This window comes from Lathamus discolor, chromosome 1 (genome assembly GCF_037157495.1).
Source record: "Lathamus discolor isolate bLatDis1 chromosome 1, bLatDis1.hap1, whole genome shotgun sequence".
NCBI classification, from domain to species: domain Eukaryota; kingdom Metazoa; phylum Chordata; class Aves; order Psittaciformes; family Psittacidae; genus Lathamus; species Lathamus discolor.
This window is the reverse complement of record NC_088884.1, coordinates 107,231,936-107,259,355: the sequence shown is the minus strand read 5'-3', so window position 1 is coordinate 107,259,355 and position 27,420 is coordinate 107,231,936. Positions and strand designations below refer to the sequence as shown.

Here is a 27,420-nt window from a genome sequence, read left to right as displayed (position 1 = left end):
CTTAGTTTAATAATAAATAATCACAACAGTCAAAGCACACAAATTGCATTAACAAGCACAGGATGACATGGAAAAATACTCAAGTTTTTGGATGCTGAGAGTCAGCTACACAAACTATTTGCCAGAACTGAGAGCTAGAAGGAAGATGGGGAGGGTCCCTCTTGGGTCGTGTGGGTCATCTGTCTAATTCCTAACTACTGCAGGTGACCCTATTTTTTTCTACTTTCTTGTTTTGACTCCTTTTAGTTGGTACAGATTCTGGAATTTTGTGGTAAAGATCATTGTCAGGCAGACATAGAGAGAAAAGCCAGGTGGCTGGAGCCAAATGAGGATTTTTTAACCCAGAGAAGAACACAACACCTTGACCAAAGTGCAGCTGAGACCAAAAATTTGAACGAGAAGGATGGCCTGAAGGTAGTCCAGTGGTCAGGAACATTTGAAGACCACCAAGCAAGGAGCAAGGCAAACACTCAGAAGCAAGTCTAGATGGGAAGAAACCATGGAGTATACAATATAACCAAGTCCAAAATAGCAGACAGGTAAGCCAGTCATGAGAGAGATCAAAACTTCAGCAGCAAAAGCAAGAATAAAGAGGGATCAACAGAAATGCAACTGCAACCAAGTAGTGGGTTGAGAAGCCAAGAGAAATTGTACTTGACTCTTGACAAAGGAAATTTGGTCAGATTCCAAAGGACAAGAAAGAGAGTATTTTAGGCTCCCAGATTCGTTTCCTCAAGTCTTGGAGTTTTGTAGGTCAGGGCATAAGTGGACAGCTCCTGACCACTTTGGACAGAATGTCTGTTATTCATGGCAGCAAAGGAATTGACCCATAAGGACCAGGCTGTATCACTCCGGTTAAATTTTAATCCACAGAATGACATTGCTGTTCCTCTGAGTTTTCACTAAAGGCAAACACACCACAATGTGCTTTTATTCTGATCCCACATCTTCTCACAGTCTTTCTGGTCTGAAAGAGCTCAACAGCAACCAGTAGCTTCTGCTCCTGTCTTGTCTCTGTTACCTTCTAGTTGGCTTTTCTTCCAGCTCTGGAATTCAGTGATGCCATTTTCTTTCACTCCACACATATGCCTTCACATTTTGTTGGGCAGAAAATCGTGCTGGCATTCACACCGAGTTTGTTTTATTCAGCTGTTTTCCAGCCCCATATGTACGAAAGCTGTTTTTATCTCTCACCTCTCATTCTGATGCTTATGTATGCCTCTGCTCTTCTGAGCTGTGCTTCCTTTATGACCTGCTGTTCAGTCAGAAAGTTGGCAGGTGTTTGCTGTGTTCATATGAGGAATACGTCTCTTATCTTCAGCAAAACTGCCCTGGAGATATTTGTTTAGATAGCTACTTTTGCATGGGTTTATCTATCCTTTGAGTTTAGTCAGGAAATACAGATTATAACGATGGTGCACGCTGCATTATAGTATAGTTGAAACAATACTGTAGGTGTGTGGAATACCTATAAACTTGCCTCATTCCCATGAAGGAAAAGGGAGGATTTTCACTAGTGCTGGACTGCCTTCTGAGTCTGGATTTCTCAGCCAGTTAGAGGAGGTAAGGAGCAATGAAGGGTACTTGCCTCAAACAACAGAGCCCCTCAGATAAGGAGGGGAACACCTTGGAGAAGGAGTGAGAAAGGCAGGAAATTTTTTGCCTCCAGAAATAAATGCTCGGAGTGATATATTCTGACATTGTGATAGCTGCAGCTGGAAAACATTCTGTTGCTTTTTCAATGTGAAAGTCATTGTACAGTTATATTTCATAATCATGTACACCTTACATTTTTAACATTGCCAGGAAGACTGTTTAAATATCTTAGTGCAGAGGGAGTGTTTGCAATAATCCTGCCTCCTGAAGAGACACAACCCACAGAGCTCAGGATGGTCTTTGCTGCCAATTCTCCTTTTAGCAAATGAATTCTCATCTGTGGGGGGTAGGGGCTGTGCTGGAGAAACTTCAAAGAGGGATAAGAAGATGCATCTTCACCAGCGTTACAACTAAATAGAATTTGGTATAAACTCAGTCTGTCTAACTAAACAAATACCAGTTCCTTAGTTTTGTTAACTAGTTTGTCAGTCATCATAGTCACACATACACGTGTATACACACATGGTGCTTTGTGTATTTTCTTACATTTTTAATTACTGAGAACAGAAATAGTACATTAAAGTTCAAATTCTGCAATCAGTGCCTTTTGCAGTGATGTTTCCCCCTACTGATTTCATACCGTTAATGCTCAGCTGTAGCTTCCATGAAATAATGTATCTGCACTATTGTAAATCAGATTTAGGAAAGGCTTTGAATATAAAGTTGACCAGACAACAAGCCTGTTTGTATTTCATGGTAGCTCTGGAAGTTTTGAGCCACAGTGTGGAGCATAACCAAACCCCACTGGATACATCCTGCAAAAAACTGAATCGCATAGTTCTGACTTCACCACCACCTTGAATGAAATTTAAGCTTTTCCTGCATGCAACCTTATGGCTACAGCATTCATCTAGGCTGCACATAATCTTTCTATTTCTTAGTCTGAATCAATGCAATTTTTCACCCTGGATGACTGCAACCCAGAGGACAAGGGTCGAAACCTGCAGATATTTATTTATTTGCAGACAAGGCAAGTGTGTCACAAGTTTAAGAAAATAGGAAGATGACGAAACATCACTAAAAGCAATACACAGCTCAGAAAGATTATGGTGTGACCTGACATCATATTCTGGCTGCGATCAACTCAATCAGAAATGTTCCTACCATGGAAACTGTAGTCCCTGTATGGTTTAGCTGAAGGCACCTCCTGTAAACACCAAGGGTGGTTATGGAGTTGAAGACCATGAAATAATTTCTATGATATGGTGCGGGTACCAGCTTCTCAGCTGCAGTAATCCAGCATAGCTCCATGCATTTATACCAATTAAGTACCCAACCCAAGGTGTTCACCTGTTTCCATTGTTTACCAAGCCAGAGGATGAAATGCAGATATCTTGAGGATGGGGTAATACACGCTATATTAAGTATGACTAGTCCACAAATGCTTGTTTGCATCCCTTGTGTATTCACGCAATGGCAGATCTGCAGTGTCTATTCTGGAGAGGACCCAACTTTGACAAATTTCCCTGGCCATGACTCTCAGCTGTGTTCATCATTTCAGTCAAAAGCAACTATGCTCTAAAAGTTGCTAAAGTTTGTTGGGGAAAAGACTCCACATTCTGCCTTAAAATAAGTTACACAGAATGAAAATACAGCTCAGAGCTTTCATAATTTCTTCATGTTGTACAGACAGGAGTTCTTAGGATGATGGAACAAGGCTTAAAGGAACACGGTTTTACAAAGAGTCAATTAGAAAGAAAATGGATAAAATTCCCTCATAGTTCACTGTTAGAGAATAATCATACAGCCTCTGCCTTCATGTCTACAGCTGCATCACAATGAAGGACACAATCAATCTCTCAAACGTACATTGCTGGCATGGTTTATAATCTCCTACCTCTCAAGCTGATCCTTCTGCCTCTGTTAAGTAGTTTTCAATTGACATTTTCTGTTCTTTTTCAACACTGTAGGAGCTTTTGATGACATTGGCTGTTATGTCATTTCCAAAATCCAGATCTTGTTTAATATGAGGACAATCTGATTTTTTGGTATCTTTTCTTTCACACTTGTCCTGAAATTGTACAGGCTTTTAAAAATTACTCAGACCCCCTTAATGGAGATGGATTTCTCTGGAGTTCCAGTCTGCTCCTTTAAAGTTTAGAAAGCATGGGCCAAGAGGAAAAGGAAGATATTGGATTACTGAATATCTACCATTTCTGAAATTCACTCATTTACTTATATAGAAGTGAGGTGATACTGCCAAAGAGTTTCCAAATCTCATTGATTCAAAATTTTGCACTTTAATCTCGTTTTTAACGGGCTCTTCTGTCCGTGAAGCACCAGTAACCTTCCCTCCCAATTTAACCCTTATTTTACTTCATATATTTATTTATTTAATCTAGCTGGTTTCTTTTAAATGCCACCTGTTATGAGGAAGGCTGTTAACCTGATACAGTTCAGCTGGATCATTATAGCTATCCCACCTGCTCTTGGTAATATTGCAACTCTGGAATTGGTAGTAAGTCTTTACAGACTTTTGCCAAATATTTGCTTCTGTTGTGATTCTGTTACAAAGCTCCCTCGCAGCTTTCAAGCAGCCTTGATTTATATGTAGGGTCACAAAAACAAAAGGCAGTTTCTATAGGAACATTCTTCAGCTCCTAAATGTGACAAAGCCTAGGCTGAAGGATGCAGAAGGGAACGTCTCCCTACCATCTGTGCAAAACCAATTTTGTCAAAGACAGCAGACCTAATCATCTGTTCATGCTCCTCTGTTTGCATGCACCACAGCATGCATGGGTGTGAATGGCCACAGGATCTGGCATGTGACTACAAATACAGGTATGTATATATACATCTGTCAGAAGCCACCCCACTCCTCTTTAAGTTTATAATAGCACTGAAAGAAAAATATACAAGGGATATTGCAAGGCTGTAGCTCTTCCTTTCTTCATCCCCATGAGTACTGCTCACAACCTCAATCTTGCGACTCTCAACAAGTAGAGGTGGTGTAAGCAGCAAGGGTTAGCTGGTGTTCAGGAATGTTCAACTGGTGTCCGGCTGGTATTGCAGAATAAGGTAAAGCATGGTCAGTTAATCTTCAAAGGCTTTTTTCTACTGGTCATAACAAAAATATTTAAAGTGTTGACAAGCAGGAATCAAAAGACTGATTCAGAATGGTGGGACAACCACAGGCATATGTTTAAATGTCTTCCTGAACCTGGGCTTAAGTATTTGCAGATTGGATCTGAGCTGATTAGTACTAATAGCCATGTTAAGTTTCTTCTGAGCCCATAATAAGCTCCTCCTTAACAGTGTGGCAAGGGACTAGCATACACTCACTCCTTATTCAAACATTTATGAAATTATTTTGATTCTAGAAATAATTAACTGGGGTGTATCTTAATCATTCCTGCTAGTATCACACAGACGTAAGCAAACTATCATATGATTCTCTACCAGACTGATATATTTCAATTTCAACATAACTTAATAATTACAGTACCAATTAGTTAAAATGTAAGTGGGAAAAAACATTGGATGGAGACATCTTAATTTAAATATAATCCATTAAGTAAAAACTGTTATTCTAATTAGTGATAATGTAGTACAATTAGGAAATAAAATTTGATTGGTACATTGGAATTTAAACTTAATTAACAACTGCTATTCTAATTAGTAAATGCAATAGGTTTCATGCAGTGTGTTGTACGGGTGAAATGCATGTACAGTAGAGATGATAGTGAGAAGAAAGGCACAAGGAATGCTGAGGTGAGTAGTGTGAAACAGAGTTCAGCCAAAGTCAAGACCAACCTGAACTAGCTCTGACCTTAGAGCAGGAGAGGCTCAGTCTTGTTTGAAAATCTTGACTTGAAGGACAATTTGCCATCACCTTCATGAGATCTCTTCCTGTCGATAATTACTTAGAGTGCCCAGATGGAGTGTTTCTCTTTGACATCAATAATTTGCTGTTTCCAGATCTGGAACAGTAAATTTTGATAACCTAGGGAAAATAACTGTGGAAGTCAGCTGCCTTGGAGAGCTCAACATTTTGAATTAGGAAGATGCAAAGCTTTCTTAGACACATAGGCATGAAAAACACCACAGGTCTGCATTCTTATGAAGGGGAAAAAATTGGAGGAAGGTGCTTGAGACCAAGCTCAAAAAAGATACTACAACATTTCTTTCAACAGGGGAAGAAAGGGAAAATAAAGCATTGGCTGTTCTTTTTGCTGAACTAACCAGCTAATTCCAACATCTCTTTCATGAAAAACAGTTCATTTAATCCCCTTGTTATATATGCATACTTAGCACCATTCTCCATTGTATTACTTTGCATTTATTGACACTGAATTCTGTCAGCTTTTTTATCAGCCAGTCACTTTGCATCTTTAACACTTCAGCAGTAATTTTAGTTTTGTGTTTCTGGAATAGCATATAACTGCCAGGGAGTTTTATTGTTTCCCAATCACCCCTCTTACAATCACATGTGACTATACACAGCATACCAGGGCCTAGCACTGATTGCTACTGGATGTCTACTGTATAGACTGGCTATTTATTCTTCGCTTCTATCTTTTAACACAGGAAATTAATTACAAATAATACATAATAACAATATAAATTAATAAACCTTTTCTTTTGTCCCATTAAAGCTTTAAAAGACTTTGGTGAAAGAGTCTTCATCAAAAGACTTTCAAAATCTGGTACTTTGTATTGACTGGATTCTCTTTATTAATATATATGTTGCCCCAGAGAGCTTTAATATATTTATACGGTAATACCTTTCTTTCAAAAAAATTACACAGATTTTTTTGCTCCCACTGTATCATATTTATCCAAAGCCTACTCATTCAATTTTTACTTACAGTTTACACCAGATGCTCCCAGACTTTACTCAAAAAGCATATATTTGCCACTTTCCATTCTCCCAGTACCAAGGCCTATTGAAGGAGTACATGAAAAAGACACAGCTGGTAGGTCAGCACTTCCATACTTGAATTCTTTTACAACTCTTGTGTGAATATTAGTTAGCTTTTTCAATTGATAACTATTCTACTTGATAATTTACTTGGAAACCTTTTCTGTCAGAAATTAAATTTTGTCAGAAAAGCACCCCAGAAAGAGACGTTTCTATGTGGGAAAGCTCCCTTGGTTCCATCAAACGATTTTTTTAAATGTCTTTTTATTACATAGTCTGACCTTCTCTTAGTGCCCTTGATTGTGCCTCAATCATTTATTATCCCTGCAGAGTAGATGGATATTCTTTTATTTCTGATACATTTGGGAGGTAGAAATTATTCTTTTGCATTTAGCAACATTATCTCCCCAACCACCCCTCCTTTTTTTATGATGGGTGGGGGAAATTCTTCTTATTACAGTTTATAATTTAACTTTCCAGAATTTGGGCATTTGTTTTGCATGTGTGTTGATTTCTATCTTTCTTTAGTGGCTTCTTTTACTACATTGTTTAACTGTAATCCCCAACTTTTTTTTTTTCTCATTGATAACGTATATTTACTCTGAGCTCCTACCTAAAGCATTTATGCTATAATCCAATAGTTTTACCCTTTTGACTGCTCCTTTTATGCATTTATTCCTGTAAGGTTTGCCTAGATGGCTAGAGCATAAGGTTTATCGCCCTTCCTCATTCTTTAATTTCCTCCTTTGAAGTTAAAAATGAAGCAGCACATTTTCTGTTCCTGGATACAAAGGTGGAGAAGCAAAACACTAGCATAGATCCACCATGGGCAGTGTGTATGTTTTCACTGCTCAATGTCTTCACATCTCCCTTATGAGGAGAGGCTGAGGGAGCTGGGTCTCTTTAGCTTGGAGAAGAGGAGACTGAGGGGTGACCTCATCAATGTTTACAAATATGTAAAGGGTAGGTGTCAGGATGATGGAGCTAGGCTTTTTTCAGTGATATCCAGTGATAGGACAAGGGGCAATGGGTGTAAACTGGAGCATAGGAAGTTCCACATTAACATCAGGAAGAACTTCTTTACTGTAAGAGTGACAGAGCACTGGAACAGGTTGCCCAGGGGGGTTGTGGAGTCTCCTACACTGGAGATATTCAAGGCCCGCCTGGACAAGTTCCTGTGTGATGTACTGTAGGTTACCCTGCTCTTACGGGGGGGTTGGACTAGATGATCTTTTGAGGTCCCTTCCAACCCTTGGGATTCTGTGATTCTGTGATTCTGTGAAATGTGTTACACCAACATAAAACAGGTAATTCAATCAATTTGGGTGGGTAGGCTTTGAGAAAATGACAGGGGCAAGTTGACCACAAATGGTTCCCTGCAATGCTGTTTTCTTCAATTTTACAAAATATTATGAGAATAAAAAACACCAGAGGGAAAGAAAAACCTCTCAAGTTGAGGGCTAAGTCTGGTATGAGAATAAATATATTTAACTAAGTAATGGATAAATTAAGGCTGGCCATTAGAAGGTAGTTTATGTCTGTCAATGACAGATTTTCAGCCAGAAGAGTAAGTAGGAAAACATTAACTGACTTTAACAGAGGGATCCCTAAATCACAGAATCACAGAATCCCAAGGGTTGGAAGGGACCTAAAAAGATCATCTAGTCCAACCCCCCTGCAAGAGCAGGGTAACCTACAGTACATCACACAGGAACTTGTCCAGGCGGGCCTTGAATATCTCCAGTGTAGGAGACTCCACAACCCCCCTGGGCAGCCTGTTCCAGTGCTCTGTCACTCTTACAGTAAAGAAGTTCTTCCTGATGTTAACGTGGAACTTCCTATGTTCCAGTTTACACCCATTGCCCCTTGTCCTATCACTGGATATCACTGAAAAAAGCCTAGCTCCATCATCCTGACACCTACCCTTCACATATTTGTAAACATTGATGAGGTCACCCCTCAGTCTCCTCTTTTGCAAGCTAAAGAGACCCAGCTCCCTCAGCCTCTCCTCATAAGGGAGATGTTCCACTCCCTTAATCATCTTTGTGGCTCTGCGCTGGACTCCTTCAAGCAATTCCCTGTCCTTCTTGAACAGAGGGGCCCAGAACTGGACGCAATATTCCAGATGCGGCCTCACCAAGGCTGAGTAGAGGGGGAGGAGAACCTCTCTTGACCTACTAACCACTCCCTTTCTAATGCACCCTAAGATGCCATTTGCCTTCTTGGCCACAAGAGCACATTGCTGGCTCATGGTCATCCTCCTATCCACCAGGACCCCCAGGTCCCTTTCCCCTTCACTACTTTCCAGCAGGTCAACCCCCAACCTGTACTGGTACATGGGGTTGTTCTTCCCCAGATGCAAGACTCTACACTTGCCCTTGTTAAATTTCATCAAGTTTCTCCCCGCCCAACTCTCCAGCCTGTCCAGGTCTCGCTGAATGGCAGCACAGTCCTCTGGTGTGTCAGCCACTCCTCCCAGTTTTGTGTCATCAGCAAACTTGCTGAGGGTGCACTCAGTTCCCTCATCCAGGTCATTGATGAAAATATTAAACAGCACCGGTCCCAGCACCGACCCCTGAGGAACTCCACTAGTCACAGAATCTATGGGAAAGATCATAACACTCACTTTCTTTGACAGCAAGGACTCAATTTTCTGAGAAAGACCTTTCATAGGTGCCTCAGGATGTTTTAATGTCCTTTTCTGTTGGATTAGAGGATCTTGAAAAACTTTTGTGCTTGTTTCCCATCTTCAAAGTTGATTCAAAAACAGATTCCGTTTTGGTAATGACCTTGGCAGCATTATTCACCACTGTAAGGAAAAAAAAAAAAAATTAAAAAGACTGCCTCTGTTTGTACAAAATCTGCCACTTGAAAATTTCATTCGATGTTCCTGGCGCACTCCTGAGTTATAAGAGCACTCGACTTCCATCTCTCCACCAAACTCACATTTCTATAGATTTCTCACATAGGTCCCCCCAGACACCTCTTTTTCCACACCAAAGAGCCTTAGGCCATTTAGTCACCCCTTACAGAAAGCTGTTCCATACTACTGATAATCCTTATTGCCTTGCTTTGGATGCTGCCCAGCTCTGCTATGTCATTTTTGAGCTAGACAAACAGGAATTGCACACAGTGCTCAAGATGTAAAACCACCATGCATTTAAACAGCAGCCTAGGGGTATTTTCTATTCTCTTTCCCTAATAATTTTTAACATAACAACTAACAAGGACTGAGCAGATGTCGAAGCTCTAAGACCTCTTTCCTTATTGGCAGCAGTCACTTTAAAGCCCATAACTACATATGTTAAAGGTTTGAAGAGATTTTTTTACCCCATGCGGGGCTGTTGTTTCCAATACGATTTTCACATCCTGCAGAAAAAAATGGCCTTGAGTCACTCCAATCTGCAGAATATACTTCCCTGCCTAATATGTACCAGAAACCACTCACAGAAACATTCACCCAGTACTCCAGAGATTTCATCAACCTCGATTTGGGATATTTCCCTCACAGGTTTCCATTCAAGAAAGTCATGTAAGCATATGTTTAATACCATTCCTGTTAGCTAAATATTTGAGCACAAAGGTACTATTACACACCTAACAAATCCTTTTAACTTCAGCAGGATTTCAGTGTTTGCTTGAACTTACGTATAAACTTTGGTGCTTTGCCAAGTGAAGATTTCTTCTGCAACAAAGATTTTACTGAATGAATTAACTAAACAAACCCACATTTCCTAAACTCTAAGCTTTCACATACTGGAAATAGGTTGACTATGTGCGTGACTTATGGATACTGAAGTTGCCTATCAGAATTATTTTATGAGAGCCAGTGCAAATGCCGCCTTTTTTGTCTTACACCTTCTCAAGATGCGAGTGCCTCACCTCAGTCAAACATCACTAAACAAGAGACAAAGTCCAAAGGGAGGTCTTGAAAACAAATGCAGTAGTGACAGGCCACCTGAACACACGTTGCCTTTACCCCATTTGAATCGAGATAAGACGTTGGCCTCTCTCTTGTAAAAGCCTCTCTGACTTTGGCTTAATGCCATGGGAGTCTCTTGAGGTGCATGCACATAAGATTAAATGCACTTGTGGTTTTAAAAATGTAATTATTGAGGTTTGGATTTTCTCTGATAAATCAGTCTGAATGCTGCCAACAGTTCTGCCTGCCCTTTAGCTGGGAGAAGCAAGAGCTATTTCACATGACAGTTTGTGTTTCACTGGGGAAATATTTCTTCCTAATCTCCTTTCACTGCTCAGGATGTGGAAAACTGCACCCTACCTTGGGACTTGTAGTACAAAGCAGGGAGAGGGTCTTCCTGCAGGGTGTCTGAGTGGTGCAGTAGGTAGGCATAGAAAGCACAAAAACGTTACCAAGCAAGAATGTGGTGTTGTGACTGTCAGCTGGCAGCCTGCATTGGGTTATACATGCTTGTATTTGAACGAGCATCGCCCTGTCTTGCCAGTTTTACACAGTGCCTTCATTTCTAAAGTCCTCTCCAAACTCTCATTTTGTTGGTTTTGGTTTGTTGTTTTTTTTTTTCTACTGTGTATTTTTACAGCCTCTAATACAACAGGATTTGAGCCACTGACTTCAGCTTTTAGGTAAAAATCATGATCCAAACACCTAATGAGTAATCAGCAGGTCCCTGCAAAACTAGTAAAGCTTTTCTGCAAAGCAGGAGCACAAGTAAGAGGGGGGTAAGGAATTTGGTTAGAGTCACATTACCTGCCTGTTCTGAGCTATACAAATTTCATTTCTCCTTCATTTGCAGTTTGTCTGCAAATGGACCTGAAATACTCAGAGTGTTCACAGTGAATGGCTTGTGCCATTAGGGCCTAGTGGATAAGTAGTATTTGTTCCTAGAAAATTATGGACATGTCCTCTAAATACCCTTTGCTGAGATATATTTTGATTAAGCATCCTGAAGAGGCCCTTGATGAAAAGTCAGCCTGCCCTCATGCTGCTCTAAACACTGCAAGAACATCTCAGCTAATTTCAGCTGTCAAAGAATTAACTACCTAGTCACAGCAGTCACTCGGGTACTTAGTGCTCAGGGGAGATTTGGGGCTTAGGCAGACTTCATTTTCCCCCAGAGCTACCTGCCTTTCTGCAGGAAAGGGTGATTCATCCTATCCTAAAATTGGCACATAAACCAGAGATTTGCATCACCCCCTGGTAATGCTCTTCTCTCCTCCTCAGCTCTTGATGGCTCTTGAGAGAGCCCATACACCTAGCACTGACCGGTCCTGGGGCCAGGTAGCTAAAATCATTTAAGATAAATCCCAAGCAATGAGATTTTTCCCTGCCCCAAGCAGCCAACCATCGAAATTGGGAAGTACTTCAGAAGAAAGCTCTGCTGCTGTCAAGTCTGCTCCTCTGTGCAAGACAAATGTCATGCTTACCTACAGAAAGGGCTTGCAAAGTAATTGCATTTCAGACAAGATTTTCTATCGTTGTCCCTGCCGAGCAGCGAGGGGATGTTCTCATTTTAACATACGACAGAGAGTGGCTTGGGCATGTTCTGTGCAGAGTATATTTGACATTTTAATTGATGCCATTTGTTAATTAAGAAGGATAAATGATGACAGGGAGAGGGGAGGAGATCTTATAAAGAATGACTAATAGCCTTGTTCAAAAGCAGGTAATGAGATACAGAGTTAAAAATATGTAAAAGCTTGCAAAAATGTCTAAATGTTTTTTCAGACATCAGGTACTGCCTGTCTTTTTCTTATCGCAGATATGTCGGGGAGTAAAATTCATTGGTGACTTACAACACACACTCTTTACCCAAGGATTTATAAGCAGAAAAGGCCATGCATCCCTGGGTTAACCAACAGCCATGGTGTGGCTTAGTGCTTACCATTCCCTTTCTCTTTGCTCACTGTTACCACAGCTACCAACACGGCAGAGGACCCGGCTGTGTCGTTGCCAGACTCAGCCTGCCCAGATGGGTCTGGAACCCAGCTTTGCCAGGCAGCAACAACTTCCCTTGGTGGTAAGGAAGAAGAAAGCAGAGTCAGTGACATGATGCTCAACACTGATCTCCGTTTCACAAGCACAGCAGCTGTGTTTGGGGCTTATTTTCCCTAAATACTGTCTGTGTGCTATGCAAAGCCCCATAATAGAGAAGAAAAGAGCAGCGTCTGGAGGGTGGCTCTGCAGAAAAAGCAGATCTAAAAAAGCCCTGGGTTTAGCTGCTTTCCACACAGATGCACATTTAAGCATAGACAGGAGGAAAAGTCAAGCAGAGATAGGAGAGGAAGAAAAGCAGTTTGTTCCAACTGATGCAGCGAGTAGGGAGAAAAGGCTGTCACATCAAAATTCCCAGTGCCAGTCCCTGAGGAACAGAAACACTCCAACCCTGTTTTTCACCAAGCAGAGCGTTTAACACCTATGAAGAGGCAGGCTGTCCTTCCTTCCCAGGTTTACCTAGGCTTTCCTGCCCAGTTTGAAATGCACATCTGTCTCTACCTCCCTGGGACCAGGTCTGACCCAGGGATTGTCCCACTGCCATATTGCATCACCCAGGCTCACCTCCATCTTTCTGATTTCACCCTCCTCCCTCCTCCTCTGCACAACCTAGGAGAAGCACTGATACCTATGTCCTTATCTGTACAAAGTATAGCATAAGTCCTTGTATCTGGTACAGGCTACAAATTTTATAGAGGTGTGGAAGTTATTTGCTATGGTCTATAATAAGTAAAAGATATATGTCTCCTAGGATAAAAGGTGAGAGTTTCAGGAGCTTAGCATTTTTGTAGCAACCAGCAGAGCACCCACATGATCTTGAGTTCTTGTTCTGTCTGATCTAGGGAGTCTGGGTTACACCTTCAGCATATCTCCTGCCTTTTCCAGCTCTCAGTTTCACTTGGTAGAGGTAGGGGAGAAGGCAACAGTGAGCATCACTGCAAACCTGGGGCTCTGAGATGAGCACCAGCAGTGGAACAGTGGCAGGGATTTCCACATGCAGGTATACTACAATATTGCTTGAAAAGTTCATTTTCAACTTCCACTAAAAAAAAACATAGTCTGTGAAAAGTTTGGGGAGATGAGTAATCCCAGCTCCAGACTGGTGCAGGCCGACTGTTTGTGTTTTTTTTTTTTTTCTTCTATTTGTTTTAGGTTATTTACTCAAAGTATTCATTTGTTTACCTTGTTGTTTTCCATTCCCTACAGCTGTTCATTTGTTTAAGTATGAGCATCCTCATTTTCCACTTCTATTTCCTCTCATTACAGCGGAGCATCTGCTTAGCACTTAACCAAAAAAAACCCCAACAAACAAAAAACAAACAAACAAACAAAAAAACAAACAAAAAAAAACCCTATCAAAAATAATCTACCATGGAGTAGAAAGTTTTCAGAAAGTACGAGTGAAAAATTATAATTGTCTGCATAACCCCTTTTATTATTACCTTTTCTTTAAGCTCCAGTTTAAACACAATTCTGGATGCCCTTAACAAACATTTTTGTCAGAAAAAAAACAGAGACAATAGCCTAAGAGAATACCAAAGAATCAGCCTTCCCTGAAAATCAAATAAACAAGACTATTGTCTTTCTCACCCTTCTGCAAGTCATTTCAAAACCACTTTTGAGATGGGGATACCCTGCAAAAGTTTAGGGGTTTCCATGCTAGCTAGAAATCCCATGACAGGATGAGCCTGGCTAGCTGTGACTGAACTGCAAAACCTCTGCAGAAAGCTTTAATCGGCATGTTTCTGCACTGCTCTGCAAAATGCAACATCACTGTCACCTACTTCAGCTCCTCTTCCTTGCCAAAACCTCTCTCTCCTTCTTCATTGATCAGCAGCTGCTATGGGCTCTCCCAGTCTGTGCCCCTTTCCCTCCCAAGCAGGAGGGGAGCCAGGGAGAGCATCCCTGCACCCCCCTGTCTCCCTGCCTGCGCAGCAACTGCAGCTCTCACCCTTTCCACTATTTGTGCTGAGGAATCTCATCTGACCGAGTGACATTCAGAGGAAATTGTCTTGCTGATTAAAAGAAACGCATGGTATCTGAGGAGAAGATATAAAGAGTGCATAAAAGGGTGACATGAGGCCAAGTGTCCTCTGGCTGACTAAAGGCCACAGGCATGAGTGATTCATTAACATAATCAAGTGACACAAAGTTTCATCATAGCATTGGGGAGTTTTGCATGAACAATTAAACTGAGTAGTAGACACATAAACCTCTGTCAGCTTCTTCAGCAACTGCCTAACTTGCCACCATGTGCAAGTGTAGTCTAAGAGGTGATCCTATTGACAGCAATCTGTCAACAACTGTTGCACACAACACATCCCCGGCTCAGCCTGACCCTCCAGCTTGTGTGTATTATTCTGCATCCACTGCTTTCAGGGAATTTTGAACAGCAGCTCATTAGAGATTTCCCCATGCAGAGGTGTATGGGGTGAGTTATTGGTATTCTAAAATAATAAACTGACAATATTCTATTTGTTCCCTAGGATGCAATCACAGTCTGCACTAAGAATATATTTATTAGTGACATACTTAATGGTACAAGTGTGGAGAAAAACATCTGCTCTAAGATGCACCTTCTGAAGTTCAGGATGGTGGGACCTTGGAAGGGTGTGTAACTACATAGCTTACCCCTCCTACCCATTTGGCTCACCACAGGCACAGCCTGGCTTGTGCTGGCACAAACCTGCACCTAGCAGCTTTTCAAGTTGCAACACACTCATGTTGGCTCCAGAAAGCCCTCAATATGTTTTTTCACACTAGCAAGGCATCACTAAACAGGACTGAAGAGGGAACCCTCAGAACTGCATCTTTATGTGTTTTATTACACCAAGTGGGACGGTTTTGGCCCTTTAGTTTTCAGCAGCCTGGAAAAGCACAAGCTCCCTTTTACTCTCTCTCGACAGTGTTACTGCTATCTGATAGATCTTTTAAAAAATGTTTTAAAGAAACCTGCCCCCCAGCAACATTGCTCAGACATTGTGACGTTAGGAAACCCCAGTGCCTACGTACGAGTAGTCAGAGAGAGAGCATTCGAGTTAAGTTGCAGGATGGATCAACACCTTGTGAATCAAAATAAACAGCAGTTGATCCTCTGTTCCTGTTCCTGCCTGTTTATTCAGATGTTTTTCTCCTCTCACTAGACATAAGAGGGGAAAGAGTTTTTACAACAGAAGATAATATTTGCTACATTAAAGTACTATTCCTCTAATTAGCAGAGATATTCACAGCAGTGAGTAGAGGAAAGCTTCCCCCCCCCCCCCGCCTTATTCTGCTGTAAAGATACACTATCATTTAGAGCATCACTTAATTAAATACTAGAAATGAGGACACTTTGGGATTAAATAATTTTTTTTATCCAACAATTCTTCTTAGTGTTCCAATATTGACCAGAAAAAATATCTATCCTTGCTACAGTCATTTGGTACTTAAGTGGCTTTTTATTTAGTTCAGTATTAAAGATAACCTTTGAGGAAAAAATTAATTCATTACTCTCCAGTGTGGGAAGCTCACAGTGAATAATTGTTCAGAAAAAAAGAAAACAATGCCAAGTCTTTGTAAAGCCCAACATCTGATCCTGGTATCATCTATCATCCTTTACAAAACCCTAGCTGACACGGGAGCTACATTTTTTCTATGTTAGCATTGAAAAGCAAGCTGAAAGTGGGATTTTCAAAGGCCCTTACTTCTTGCTTCTCTCTCTTGATTCCCACTGTAACCACTGGTAAAAATCTTTACTCCCTTCCAGGGCATACCGAGCACATCCTAGCACCCCACATACATAAAAATCAATCAGTGCTTGTTTGTAATATCTCTGTTGTGTCAGGTCAACGATGGGGAGACCCAAAGGTCATTTTGATCAGTCCAATCCATTGGGCGTATTCCTCCCTTCAAGCTGCCTCTTTAGCCCACAGCACAGATCTTCTCATAATACCATTTGCTTAGGAAGCAGAGGAGATCCTGCTGGTGCTTTTTTCTCCTTTCAGCTTTGCGCTAACTTAGATAGCTACATAGAAGAGGATAACCAGGATTCTCCAGGGCAAGAGAAAGGACCAGTGGGATTGCTTTGGCCTGCTGCACAGCATGAGGCAGCACCAGCTTCCATGCCAGGGGCTTGGCAAAACTATCAGGGCCAAGCTGGGATACTGCTGGGAGTCAGCTGCAGGAGTTGGCAGAGCATTTGATGGCTGGCCCATAGGGCCATCATTGCACTTTTTTTAGACAGCAGGGGCATGAGACAGATCTGTTGAAAACTGATAACAAGATTTGTATTGACATGAAGAATAGACGATTTAATACACACCTGGAGCATTAGGAACCAGGGGATAAAAAACAAAGACAATCTCAGGCATCCAATCAACCTTAGTTTTAGAAAGCAGCTACTGTCCTCATCCTCCTCTTGCAACTGTTTTATATGGATCTGGCACAAGGATGCTGGGCTCCATCCCTGCTCCTGCATCAGCAATGTCCTGCAAGCAAGAATGATTGAAGGAAAGAAACACGCATGAGACCATCTTAGCTGGAAAAAACCCTGGTAGCACACACCACTATAAAAGTGCTTTGAGGAGAAAGCTGTGGCTTTGGCCAAGTGCTAAAACCAGGTTAAATAAAGATGACACTGTTCTGCATACCAGGAGATCATTACGTCTATTAAAACCTAGACTATCTTGTTTTACTCAGATGGCTGTCTTACAGTAGCTAGCATACTCTGGGGACAGCACTTTTCCTAGTAAGAAGGAGAAAGGAGGAGAGAAGGGCACAAAAGAATCAGTGGAGAGTTAACACACAAGGAGATCGCGGTATCATCATTAGCACCAAATAAGAGCAGTTTTGAAACACATGAAACATGTTGAGCCTTTTGTTGCACCATCTGTTTTGTCCAGCTAAGTTCTCACATTAATTATCTTTATTCCTTGTAATTCCCTTAGGGAAAATCTACTGAGCATGTTTAAATTTATTAAAACCATCACAGGTTTTCAAGAGTCTGTACCAAGTGTTTTCTGCCTTATGCACCTGATGATGGGGAGAGAAAAATCAGTGGTAATCGCAAAATGGTTTCTCTCATCTCTATACTGATGGCAGTAGTGGGTATTGGTGTTGCAGTGGTGTCTCGTGCATGTCCACTGCAGTGTGCCAAGCACTCTACCAGCACAACATATTTCTCCAGAGAGCTTGTGTCAAAAGATTAAGAGGTGCAGATGGGGCTGGTTTAAAGGGGAAAAGGATGTGAGAGAAGAGCAGCATCCATGGAAGTTCTCAGCTGCTCTCCCATTATCTAAAGTGCATAAGCCTGTTTCTAATTTTTAGCACAGACAAATTTACCAGGCAGCCTAGGAAGGCTTCAGCCATTTGGTCAACTCTGGACCACATCTCCCAAGATGACAGAAAAGATTTTTTGGACTGTACAGAAAAACAGAGGGAAACAGAGAAGAAGGCTAGCATCATAAAGAGCCAGGGGATCCACGATAGGTGTCAGAAGGACTTTGTGTTCCAGGAGTTTTCAAGATGTTAATCTTTGACAGTAGCACAAGAAAATACTGAGATTATTTCATCAAGTTTGTGTTGTGTTCTCCAACTGCACCAAAAGACTGGATTTTTAGTTACAGAAGACTGACTCAGTTGTCCAGTCTGAATTATCACTTTCTGCCTCAGCTTCCCTATTTAAGGAATACCAAAATATTTTTTATTTAAATCAATAATGGAGATTACTTAATATGTATAAAAGTCTGTATGCCTTACTAGAGCTATCTCAGGCTTGGTTTCTATGGGGCAGAGGCATAGGAAAGCCGAGCAGAGACAGGTTGTTCCAGCCAAAAGCAAACATAGAGATGATTACTCCTGCAAAACTCCTTTGCGAGGTTAACATGCTCCATCCAGGCAACCTCTCTGTACTGGCTAGTGACTCTGCTGAATAAGCTTACTTCTCCTTGAAGGGCTTGCCAGCCTAATTCATGTGCCTAAACTGGCAAAACCCACTGAAATGTAAGCAGGCCACCTAGGGTGTTCAGAAACACATTCCTATATAACTAGTTTGCATAATGACTCGTACACATACAAGCACAAAGCATGGGAAAGCTTCGCACTCAGGCTTGTTTAGAGTGCCTATAGTTTTTACCTATGAACAATAAAACCCCTCTTCATTTTGTATTTTTTTTCCTTCATCTTCCTCTCTCCCATGAATTATTCAGGCAGGGAAAAAGAGGGATCTGGCAGAGTGCCATGGGCTAGAGGATAAAAATCACATGCAGAGAGAGCAGGGACATGCAGAAATGCCATATGGAGAGTAATCAAGCTGTAGTGACCTTCTCAGGCTTTATCAAATATTCATGGGAAGCAGGCTCATGGGGATACAAAACTAATAATAATGAACCTACTAACATCCTGGCACCTCCAGCATCCTGGAACATTCTGGTTCCCTGTTCCAACAGCATTGCCAGATGCCTGTCAGCCCAGCAGATCAGACCCAAACCAGGCTACCTGGGGGGCTTCAGCCCTTTGTTAATACTTGCAGATAAAGCAAAGAAAGAGGGTGCAATTCAGTAGGGGATTTCTTCGCATCCAGGCCTTTTAAATAGAGAGAAGCAGACAATGTCAGACCTTCAGGGAGGCCTGGAGATCTGTGGACTCCACCTAATTAAAAGATAGAGGCCAGCATCTTGCAAAACCAGTGTCACATTTTTTACTCTTGCACCTTGAACACAGACCTTGGGTATTTTCCAGCCTCTGAGGAGCATGTTCATTAGGTACTTTCCGGAGATCAGGGATGGAAGGTGTTACCAAGTTACTGACCTCAGACATGAAAGAAGTCATCTTATTAGAAGCCAGCCATTCAGCCATAGCAAATTACATTTCTTGAAGGATTTCAGCCTTGAATTTTTATTCCACAATGTATTTCAAAGGAAAAATGGGACCTTCTATAAAGATAGGTTGAAGAATGAACTATGCAAGACACAATGATTTTTCCAAAGGACAATGATCTACTTAAAACCAACAGAAGCATGCTGAATGCAAATGATTCAAATTGCACTGATGTGACTACTTAGGAAAGCTAAACACACACAAGTCTTTGCATCTTCTCTGCTTTCAGCTTTAACATTTTAAAAATTAAGGAAAAAAAAAGGCAATGTTGTCACTGTTTGAAAGACAGCAGCAGTATCTTGATTTTGGTATTCTTTGCTTCTCTTTGAACTGTTTTTCTTTCTCCTAGATACTTCAGATCTAAAAAACTATATCTTAAAATAATAGATGTAATTACACAGAAGTGAAATAGAAAAGAAAGAGGCAAAAGGAGAGCTGTGTAAAGACTGAGGATAAGGATAGCTGGACATGAACTATTAAAACCACCTGGTTCCCAATAAAAACAGAGTTGGAAATTTTAAGAAAAGGGTTAAATGTTGCAAAAAAAAAAAAAAAAACCAAAACACAACAACAACCAAACACCCCCCCCCAAAAAAAAAAAAAAACAAACACCACCAAAAAGCCCAAAAACTTGGATCACTTGCAGGAACTACCTGAAAGTGAACATTACAGCCATTTGCAAGAGGTTTGAAGAGCACCAAGAATATTTACATCTACATGAGAGCTGAGCCAGATGGCTCAAGCCATTGTCCCCCAGCCTAGTCCCACTGAGGGTTAGACGTTTTCCAGGGTGGGGAAAAATCTCTAGCAGATCTGATGCTCCTATTTCCCCCTATACTTTCAAGTGGCTCTTGTATTTCTCACTTTCTCAGGCTATAATATGTTCCTGCGCAACTTGAACAGTAGTGCTTTTTAGCACAGAGATCCATACCTTGTGCTTGGGAGGTTGGGGCTAAGTACGTGTCATGGATAAGCTGCATTTCTCCTACATTTTTAACCACCTTACTTATGCTTAGCCTATTATTCCAGTATATACGAACATACTTCTAATATTCCAGACGTCTGAACAGGTCCTGCTGCTAATAGAAACCCCAAACAATGCAACAGGGATAAAAGCAGAAAAGACTTGTTTTCTTTGACCACATGTGTAATTGCTCCCACAAAACCACATTCATTTGTGGTTTATTGGTGAACAAATTGGTATTACAGTGCTAGGAAATGTTCAGCAAGGAAGGCCAAAGAGAAGGCAAAACAAAACTCAGCTCTTCAACTACATGAGAAGGAGGGCTTGAGGAGAGGACAGATGCAAAGAGAAGATGGTAGGAGTGGATGGGGATCTATGAAGTACCAGAAATGAATAGAAAGACAGTAGCAAGAAGGTAATTGTGCAACAGGGGCAGTGCAATAACACATCACTGTTGATCATGATGTTGTTTCAATCCTTGGGGTGTTTTGTGCTCTCTCATTACCCAGGGCAATTTTTCCTCACAAGCAAGTACAGGCATTTAGGCACACATGTACATCCTAACTCAAGAGCAGCATCCACAACCTTATTAGAAGTGGTCTGTATCTTTGGACCAGCACATCAGCAGCCGTGTTATAACAACATCATGCTATAGTTCCTTACTTTGCTCCAGCCAGCTTGTCTTCCCTCTCTCCCTACCTTGAGGTCTCCCAAGCATAGCATATATACTATGTGTATATATATATATATATATATATATATATATATATACACACACACACATACACACACACCATCTGGCCTCTGGAAACACAATGTGCTTTGGTTTTAATTCAATCGAAACTTTCCACTTGCCTTGGTGTTCTTTGCTCAATGACACAGTAAGAGTAGCTTCCTGATTACCTTGCTACATGTTTGTAATTAATTTCTCTCAGGAGGATTAGAGCCAATATTATTACCAAATGCATTTCCTAAGTATTGACTCAGCATAGGTTCCAAAAAATACACGTGATTTATTTTGTTCCTAGGGAGTAGACATTTGTAAGTAGCAGATTACTGACATGCTGCAACCAGAAAGCAAAACATAATAGCAATTAATACAGCATTGTGAATGAAAGCCCACTTGCTGCAAAAACCTCTCAATGACAGCAATACAACAGTGCCTGTGTCACGAAATCTGCTGCAGGACTCAAAATACCAAGTAAGATTAAGACTAAGAGTGTGGGATTTAAACTTGCTGCAGCAGAGGCTATCCTTTTATTCTGCCTTTGAATAGCACTCAGCAGACAGAGGTCCTGCCCTACAACGGGTGCTTTGAGCACCAGCAGTACGGATGAAGCATAATGCACAGATACGAGAAAGCCTTGTGGGTGTTTCAGAGGAACTGAGGCCTTTTGATGGGATAACCTTCAGAATAAATTTCAATTTTTCTTTTTTAAAACCTCATTATTTCAGAGGAAAAAAATGAGAGGTGTTCCTTTCCCCCCCTCCTCTAAAAACCATAAGATTTCCCTTTCCCCCTGCTGTTTATATTCTTTCCCTTAAAATTCCCTCAAATCTGTGAGATTGTACCTTCTGTTGAGATTGTCCTTTGGCTAAAGTAGCTTTCCCTAGGAAAACTAGCTTCTGGAGAAGATATATTTTTTACCAGCTCTGAATTAATAAAGCCAATGTCTGAATTAATAAAGCCAGTGTAAAAAAGTGTCTTACATCCCTCTTTCAGTTCAATAGCAACTCAGCCATGTCCTTCCCTGCTGAGCCATTCTGTGAAAGGAGTAAAGGGTCTTGTTTAATCAAAAAATACTCACTGAATTTCCAACCCAAGCCACAGATATTTGTCAGAAACATCTTTGTGAGTACAGAAACAACCATAGCATCACAGCAAAGCTTCAGTTTACCTTTCCTCACACTGAAGTCCTCTTCAGCTGCAGCATCCCCACAAAGAAGCCTATACTACTTCAACCCTTGCTATGACTGTCCTCAAAGCTGAGACAAGGGGGGCACAAAAATCGCAAAATGGAATATATAAACCTTTAGAATCAGTTTTAAGTAATGTTAAGTTTGATGGCTTTGTAACAGTAGCAATGGAAAATTACTGAAGTGAATGATACATAGAAAAAAAGAATAGAGTGCAGCTAAGGAACATACTGAGAATTCTTGCACAAGACGAACTGTTATAGTTGACATAGTTTTAAGAAAAACAGTCTAGAAGAACAGGACACAGGGATAAGGAGTATCTGGGAATGGCAGGTGTCCAGGATGGGCTACAGTTAAACCAACTAATAAGAAGGAGGACAGGAGGATTATTATGTCTCCTGTGCTAATGAACCAATTAAACTGGTATGAGCATCTACTGTGCGTGCTTCAAAGGCTGCCAGAAGAGATGAAGATTGTTGGAAGAAGTAAACGACCCTCAGAGACCACCACCACAATTCTGTATGCATGCGGGGAACTTTCTGGAAAATTATGCAATCCATATGTAGCCTCATGAATATGTATGTATGCCAGTGGCTGTATAAGGATGGCTTGTGTAGCAATGGGGGAGACACACGTTAGGAGGAGCTATCCCCTGTGTCTCCTGTGCCACAATAAAGAATACCTGCTTGTCAGCTTGAAAACTTCACTGGCAAGTTTGTTCCTGGAGCTTTCTCTGAATGAAAGCTAGTTGCACTCTACAGGTTTGGCTTTCCATGCTCCCCTTCAATACAGCACTAGTTCACATCCCAGGCTCTTTTGTAAGGGTCCTCAAGGAACTAGTTTGTGCATAGAATATCTTCCCCCAGCTTTACCCTTACACACAGGCAATACAGGGAGAAAAGGGCATTGCAAGATGCCTGCCAGCTGACTCAGTGGACTCGAGTCCTGTAACCCTCAAGCCTCTCTCCCTCGTTAGCTCCAAAGACAATAAAAGTGAATGGTGACAGATCATGGGGATGAACAGGTCACCCTGAAACCCAGGAGCTCAGGAGTGCTGGGAAAGGCCATGTTAATGAGGGTTGCCAAGTCCCTGCTTGTGGATTGTTTGAAGATCAATTTCTAATTGCCAGTGCAAGTGTGACCCCAATTGCTTCTCAGACAAAACCAAGACATCGTGCAAGAAAAACTGCTTTCACTGAGAAGCTATCAGAGAATGCTTCAGCTCTTCACGACAGCCCATGGACAGCAGTGCTGAAAAAGGATAGAACAAATCTGCTAGAGGATGGGAAGCATCTCTCCATTCTCTCCTTTATATACTCAGTCATAAAACAGCACTTAAAACTTAACTATATGAACAATATAATTTTCAGACACTGGTAAAACAGTTTACAAGCCGCACATGGGAGGGAGGAACTGAAAAAAAAACCGCATGATTTTTTATTATTCCATTGTAGCTTTTACAGTTGTTTCTAAGAGTCAGCACAGGGCTGGTGGTAATTGAGGGCTGCGCATGTGGGAAGTCTGAACTTTGCTGAGATTTCCCCATGGATATCCCAGTTGTTGCAGCATCCAAGCTTTCACTTACGGAAAGCTTTTCTGCCTTGTGAAGAAAACTCAGCATAAATTGCTAACTTTCTGAGTCCACAGCAGGGCTGAAATAACCATGCTAAGAGATATAGGGATTTTCTGATTCCTATCCAGCATAACGCACTACAAAGTTTTTGAAACCTAATTAATAACATCAAAATGTCAACAGCCTTAACCTCTCAGTACTGTTTGCTGAAGCAGAACATCCCACTCCAGTGCTTGCAGCCTGCAATTGCCAGTTTCCTCTGACGAACCATGCATTTGTGAAAGGAAGACACATTAAACTATGTGGGCCTGGATTACGAAAAAAAAAAAAAAAAAAGAAGTTCTTGGATGGCAGGGATAAGTGAACTATTCACCTTGAAATTATAACAGTAAGGCTGATTATGGTAGTGCCAATTTAGAAATAAAACAGGAAGCTTATTCTTCCTCTTTCCTGATCCAAAAGGCCACTTTTCTTCAAGCTGTCTTTCTTCTGGTAGCAGGATTGGAGTCTGGCTCACAATCAGATTTGTGAAGTTCTTCTACTTACTTTTTTTTAAAAAAAAAAAAAAAAAAGCTTCAGTAAATGTAATGAAAGAAGCTCTTTGAAATACTCACAACCACATGGCTTTTGTTAGATGACACTGACTAGCATCAAATTATAGGTGTTAAATCAGGAGCTCTCAGAAAAACTTCTGGTTTTTGGTCTTAACTGTTAGCGTACTACCTGGAAACACACCTCTGTATGCAAGCCTCTTTTCCTGTTGCCTTAGAAATTGGGATTTTGGGCCAGGTAGACCTATGGTCTGCCCCAGTATGACCATTCTTCAGGACATAAATTGGAAAAAAAAAAAAATCACTACCAAAATGCTTAAAAGTGTTATTTTCCACTTGCTTTAACTGAGTAGATTTTCCATTTTATGATGTCTTGGCTATGGCACATTCATTTACTTCACACTGCTTGGTAACAGCCGCAGCTTATTAGAAGTGCACAAATATAAATGCTTCTCTAAGTGTAAACTGCAAAGAAGAGTGAACTTTCGATTGTTATGAACAGTTTAAACAAAAAATTAGTTGTTGCTAAACAACTTCGCTGCTTGCTTGAAAGTCTTAGCAAGATGAATTTCTGTACTGTTAATGCAAGAGGGTTTCACTTGCTTCCCCAGAACTGTAAACCTGAATATCCTCCAGCATCAACAGCACATTTTAAACTGGAATTTGAAGTTGTGAATGGCTCACGTTTGAAACAGCAAGTTGGTCCTTGTAGAATCAGGAAAACAAGGCAAAAATTACATGCTTTCAGAAATAATGGATTTTGGGTTCTCTGTGTTATTGGTCTTCAATGCCAGTAGCTGGAGTCATGTTCTTGAGTTTCCTTCCCAGTTTAAAAGCAGCTTCCTGGCTAGGAGGACTCCAAAGCTTTGGGCCTCTGGGGCCCTAGCTCCTGACCATAGTTACTGCACTTCTAAATGACTATAGAAATACATGGGGATCACTGTGAGGATGTAGGTTTCTAAAGGATACCTGTGGTTGGCATTACTGTAGATCTCTGCTCTCCAAGTGATAAAGCTATTTCTGCACTGGGTTCCTCTGACTTAGATGGAACTTGATGGTTCATAATTTCAATTTTTTTAGTTTTTATTTTTCTTACCCCTCTAGCAAGTAGTTATGAGGAGGGGAAAATGACTCATGTTTTGTGATGCATGCTTCTCATCTTATCTTAGAGAGATACTCACATTCTTTTGGGGAAACAGTTTGACACCAGTAATGTCCAGCTTGTAACACCCAGTTTATTCCCTCATTCATAACTGAAAGAAGGCACATTTCTCCTATCATTCGCTAGGAGATGCATGTTATTGTATCAATTCCAGGTCAATTTTATATACTGGTACCTAAAATTTATTCTAATTAGTCTCAGTTTTAATAAGCAAATGAACAAAAATTCAGCATATTAAGACAAAAAAGAACTTGTATCAGATGCAATCTATATCAAATATGTAAGTTACCCCATATAGCCCCATTTCATAAATATAACTATAATCTTATTGCTCAAGTCCAATTATTTTAAATACTCCTAGCAATCAATAGAGATTCATGTCTATAAACCTATTTGACCCCTTTCCTCGATGAGGTACGATTACACACATAACAGTTTTCCATTAACCTTTGACATCGGTAGGAATTAGTGATCAAATCTGACATACAAGTGATGGAAAGTTGCCAAACCTCAAAACAAACAAACAAAAAAAACAAACAAAAAAACCCCAAAAAACAAACAAACCCCCCAAAACCTTTTAAAATAAAACAAAAAAAAAAAAAAACCAAAAAAACCTACCAAAACCCAAAAAAGCAACAAATCCGCCTTCAGAATGAACCCAACACAGCAGCCCTTTTAAAGAAGAGAAATTTACCTGACAAGGTGGTTATTAAAAGATAAGAGAGGCTTTATTGATCTCTCATTTCTCCCTACTGAACCATTGTTAATTACAAATGTTAAGAGGAAAAGTATTCAAAGTAAGCAAAGCTTTTCAATTTTAACCTCAATAAGTGAATTAAGCAGCAATACTTTGCATAAAATTGAAGATCACTAATGGGTCAAAAAATGCAATTCATTCTTGCTCTGGGCAATCAAGACTCTCACATGACAGACTGGTACAACTTACTGCAAGCCTAGTAATTGCTACCCATTACTGCGATAATCAGAGTCTGACCCCAGAGACTAGCAATACCAAAATCCTATTGGATTGCAGTGGCACCAGGGCAGCACCCTCCACCAACCAATTTGCCCTTTAACAAATCCAAGCCAACAATTCATCCTACACACTTGAACAAGGCTAAGTCATTTAAACTGCTTCTAGAAGAGCAAGGGGTTAAATTCATCCTGAGGCTATCCTGTTAAAATAATGATAAAGCTGAAGCAGTGTTAATTAACAACTACAAGAGATTCTTTTCCTATTAGCAGTAAAAAAAGCCATGACCATGAACAGGCAGCTGTATTGCAATAGTAAAAGTATAACTGATACTGAAAGTTCCTGGTTTAGCCTCTGAAATCCTCCTTAGGCATTGCAAAGCCCAAAGGAAAGTGAACAAAAGTAATTATATTCCTACAGGGATAGGTATCAAGAGCAGCTGCTCAGGGAACAATGAAATAAAATTGGTGAAGAAATGCAAAGCCTGGAGTAACAAATATAATCTTATTCCCTACCACAGGGCAATTAGCTTTTACATCATACAGAATTTGTCATACCTGATTCAAAGGTCCAGTGATGCCAATAACCTGCCTTAAAACAGAATCCAGAACTATATGGTTTGAAAGAAGATGGGAACACACAGAAGCTATAAAATTACTTTAAAAAAAAAAAAAATTCCTAACACCTGGGAAGAGGAAGAACAAATCTGTAAAAGCACACTGCAATGTAGGAACACTTCTATAGCTCATCATACTCACTCCTGAGTTCATTGCACAAAGTTGACTCACCCTAGCTCTGAAGACTATTGCAGACACCAGAACTGGGTGTGGTGTGAAGAAACAGGTGTCTGACCTCAGCAGAAGGGAAGCTTTAATCAGTGGTTATTGAAAACAACTGAAAATGCCAAAGCAGCACTTGTGACAGCTAAAGG

The 27,420-nt window shown here is 40.7% G+C and overlaps 1 long non-coding RNA gene across 4 annotated transcripts; it reads right to left on the bottom strand.

Moving 5' to 3' along the window:
- On the bottom strand, nucleotides 1-27,307 carry LOC136007299 (uncharacterized). 4 transcript variants are annotated; one of them, XR_010609597.1, is made up of 5 exons: nucleotides 27,278-27,307; nucleotides 9,144-9,326; nucleotides 6,465-6,539; nucleotides 5,426-5,599; nucleotides 1-4,656 (listed from the first exon to the last, which is right to left on the bottom strand). It is a non-coding gene; the product is annotated as an uncharacterized LOC136007299 (long non-coding RNA). The 4 variants fall into 4 exon arrangements; XR_010609595.1 differs by lacking the exon at nucleotides 27,278-27,307 and adding an exon at nucleotides 27,047-27,232 and having other exon boundaries at nucleotides 5,410-5,599; XR_010609594.1 differs by lacking the exon at nucleotides 27,278-27,307 and adding an exon at nucleotides 27,047-27,232.
- Between the last annotated feature and the right edge of the window lie 113 nt (nucleotides 27,308-27,420).